The sequence below is a fragment of the Monodon monoceros genome, unplaced genomic scaffold (assembly GCF_005190385.1).
Source record: "Monodon monoceros isolate NGI ecotype Baffin Bay Population unplaced genomic scaffold, NGI_Narwhal_1 Super_Scaffold_12, whole genome shotgun sequence".
NCBI classification, from domain to species: domain Eukaryota; kingdom Metazoa; phylum Chordata; class Mammalia; order Artiodactyla; family Monodontidae; genus Monodon; species Monodon monoceros.
The window spans coordinates 54,769,283-54,772,660 of NW_021703768.1; the positions used below are offsets into that span (position 1 = coordinate 54,769,283).

At 38.5% G+C, this 3,378-nt stretch overlaps 1 pseudogene; it reads right to left on the reverse strand.

The window, feature by feature from the left end:
* Positions 1-200: 200 nt before the first annotated feature.
* LOC114892086 lies at positions 201-781 on the reverse strand (annotated as a pseudogene).
* Positions 782-3,378: the final 2,597 nt, after the last annotated feature.

Sequence of the window (3,378 nt, forward strand, 5' to 3'; positions counted from 1 at the left end):
AGGGAATTGACAAGAGGTGAGGAAAAACAAACAAGCAAAAACAAACAAAGAAAGCTTTTCAGCCCCTAAAGTCACCTAGCATGAATTTTTGTAGAGCCCACCCAGCATGGTTTTGTGAAATTTTCAATACTAGTGATATTCAATTAGAAGTACAGTCAGCCTTTATTATCTTTTCTATGGTGAAACATTTATATGTAGCATTAGTCAGCTGAACTCAGTTTAGGTGATCCCAATTTTGTGGGCAACACCAAAGCATCATGGTTGGGAACCAGTGGAACATAAGCCTTTTTCTCTCCATCAGGCCTGATCAGGACGTTGACCTCGGCCACGTCAGAGTCATAGAGCTTCCTCACAGCCTGTCTGAGCTGGTGCTCGTTGGCCTTCCATCTACAGTGAACACAGGTATGTTGTGTTGTCTCTATCTTCATGGCCGATTCGGTGGTCAGGCAGGACGTGATGACAGTGTAGTGGTCAAGCGTGTCTCTCCTGCGAGTGCTCTTCCGAGGATGTTTGGGCAGCCTTCGGCGCAGCAGTATCTTGGACTGCCATGGGTGGGTGACGTGTGCCTCTTCTTTTTCTTGTGCTTCTGGGTGACGTTCAGTGCTGCCACCTTGGCCGTCAAAGCCTTTGCTTTGGTTTCAGCATTGGGAGGGGCAGGGGCATCACACAGCCAACCTTCCTTCTTTGCTTTCGCTGCCGTCTTCATGAAAAGGTTCAGCCTTCAATTTAGAAGGGAAAAAAAAAACTGTTCTCGGACTTCCCTGGTAGCACAGTGGTTAGGAATCCGCCTGTCAATGCCAGGGACGCGAATTCAAGCCCTGGTCCGGGAAGATCCCACATGCCGTGGAACAACTAAGCCCGAGCGCCGCAACTACTGAGGCTGCGCTCTAGAGCCCGCAAGCCACAACTACTGAAGCCCAAAAGCAGCAATGAAGACCCAACGCAGCCAAAAATAAATAAATAAATAAAAATTTAAAAAACTCCCTGACACTTAAAAAAAAACAAAGAAACAACTGTGTTCTCATCTTAAAAAAAAAAAAAACTTGAAGTCTGTTCTCAGATAAGCCATTACACTGAAAATAATTGAGTTGCATTGTTTAAACCGTTTCCAAATTTTCAAATACCTTCAGTAAGTGTATTATACCTCTCACACATGAACTTTATGTAGTAATTGAGTATTTTTACAATTAACTATAAACACAGTTATTTTAATCATCTTTGCTAACATTTGCTGCCTGCTTACAACATGGCAGGCGCTGTTTGAGGCACTTTAAATATATTAACTTATTTAATGCTTATAACAGCACAATGTCATACTTTACAAAGGAGGAAACTGAAGCAGAGAAAGGTTAAACATTCAGTAAAGACAAAGCTAGGATTCAAAAATCTGGCTCCAGAGCACCCAGTATCTAACCTCTACAATATATAGAGAGGTTAGATACAATATAGTACCTCTCATATATCATGTCGCCATTACACCAAACAAGCAGGACTCATGGGACGTAATCAGAAAACAACTTTCTTTTTGTTTCCCTCTGCCCTTTTACATTCATTCTAGTTCTTTCCCTATCCTTGAATGAAATTTAGGGCCATCTCATCCCCTGTAGAGTCACTCTGAATAACATAAGGTGATCTTAGTTTCCTCTAGTTTTGGGGTTAAGGCTATCTCTCAGAGGCATATTTTTGGTTTTTAGCCATCCCTCCCCCATTATCAGGGGTTTCTCACCTGTAGTTCCCTGGAGTGGCGAGTCCAACTGATCATTAGCTCCTTCCTCTACTCCCTGGATATCTGACAGTTTCTTTCTGTTGTGGTCTTTTACCCATCGAGGCAGTTCTCTCGAACAAGACTTGTAAAGGCCCTACACAAGCACGTTCTCCATTGAACTATATCTCATGCATAAGAAACATTCCAGCATCATTTGCCCTGACCAGTTCTAATGGTCCAAGCCACTAGTACAGCCACCTTTCCTTTGCTCAGCCATCCCCTTTGCGTTTCCCACAGGAAGTCAGGAACCCTAGTTCACCTAGAACCATAGGCTGTAGAGGACACATTTCTTTAGGCTCTTTAGATCCCTAATATCTTGCTGGAGATGAAGGAGAAAGTAGCTCCCACCCATCTCTTTCCATTTGGTGGAAACGACTGACTCACGGCACATCCCTGGTTGTCTCCAAAAAATCCTCCTGTGATCTTCAACTCCAACTCTTTCATTTTATTTATTTTCCAGTGAGGATTAAGAGTTGGGAACCTAGATTTCTAATAAGAAAATTCAGTAAGGTTCCTAGGTATAAAATAAAATTACTGCCCAAAACTCAATAGTGTTCCTACATGATATCAATAACAAAATAGAAAAAAATCTCATTCGCAAAAGCAAAGAAAAAACAAAAAGCAAAAAATAAAATAATAATAAGGTATTCAGAAATCTAACAATCTATGAGATAGTTATGGAGAAAGTTAAAACATTGAAGAATGTAGAAGGGCCCAATAAATGGAGAATTATGCCATCTTTATAGATAGGACAGTGCCATGTCATAGTTATTTCCTCCAAAATTATCTATAAATGCAATAATATTCCAATAAAAAAGAAACTACCTTAAAATATTTTTCATTTGACAACCATATTCAAAATATGTGTGAAAGATTAAATAGTTGAGAATGCCAAATAATTTCAAAGAAAAAAGAATGGAAACCTTTACCTGCAAGTTGATAAGACTTACTTTAAACTTATGGTAAAGTTAAAGGGATGTATTGGTGCAGGAATAGACAGATAAATTAAGGAACAGTACAGAGAATAAAAAATAGATCCAAGCATATAAGAGAACTTGTTATAAAATGTAGCATTAAAAATCAGTTGGAAAAGGATAAATCATTCATTAAATTGGAGCAAGTAGATAAAAATAGATCCGAGTCTCAAAACAGTCACAAACATAAATTCCATAAAGATTAAGACCTAAGTGTTAAAAGCAAAACTTTTGGAACAGAATGTCAGAACTATCAGGATATTTGGGAAGGTGGAAAATTTTTATCTGAGATACAAAAAGCACAAAACAAAAAAGATGGGAAGTCGTGACTATGTTAAAATGCAAAATATACCAGTCCAAAGATATAATAAACAAAGCAAGCTACAAAGTGAGGAAAGAGATTTGCATGCATATTACAAACAAGGGCTTATCTCCAGATTACGCAAAAGCTTCTATAAAGTATAAGAACAGTATAAAGAATGAAAAACCTGGATGGCCAATAAGCCTATTAAAAGATGTTCAACCTCACTAGTCTTTGAGGTGATGGGAATTGAAACAAACTACATTCTTTTTTTTTTTTAACATCTTGATTGGAGTATAATTGCTTTACAATGGTGTGTTAGTTTCTGCTTTACAACA